Source organism: Phaethon lepturus, unplaced genomic scaffold (assembly GCF_000687285.1).
Source record: "Phaethon lepturus isolate BGI_N335 unplaced genomic scaffold, ASM68728v1 scaffold25110, whole genome shotgun sequence".
In the NCBI taxonomy this organism is placed as follows: Eukaryota; Metazoa; Chordata; class Aves; order Phaethontiformes; family Phaethontidae; genus Phaethon; species Phaethon lepturus.
The window spans coordinates 1-445 of record NW_010512961.1 but is presented as its reverse complement, the minus strand read 5'-3'; positions in this window follow the sequence as shown (position 1 = coordinate 445).

Below are 445 nucleotides of genomic sequence, written 5' to 3'. Positions count from 1 at the left end.
AGCAAGTTCGCCTGGTCCCTGGGCCAGCAAGCGCTGCATGCCAGCACGTTATCCTTCCTCCTGCGAACCGGAGCAGCGACGCGAGCGCGTCTGCGTAAAGGCTCGCGTCCTGGCTGAGACGTGAGGCTCAGCTAGAGACCGCTGACTGCGGGGGTTACCCATCTTCCATCTCCCCTCCAAGGAAGCTTTGCCACAGCTTTACGGGGTTCCCCAAGGCTTACAGAGCTCCTGAGGCAGCCGAGGGATCCCCTAACACCAGGAGCAGGTCTCAGCTTGCAGCTCCCAAGGGCTGCAACCACCCCCCAGCCTTACTTTGGGAGTTATCCAACAGCAGAGCGCACCAGAAAGGCTCCCAGCTTCAGGAGCTCCGGTGTGGGACGTTGCTCCAGATGCTCAGCACGACACTCTCCGGGCTGAGCCCCACGCTGCTGCTGAAGGTGGCCGA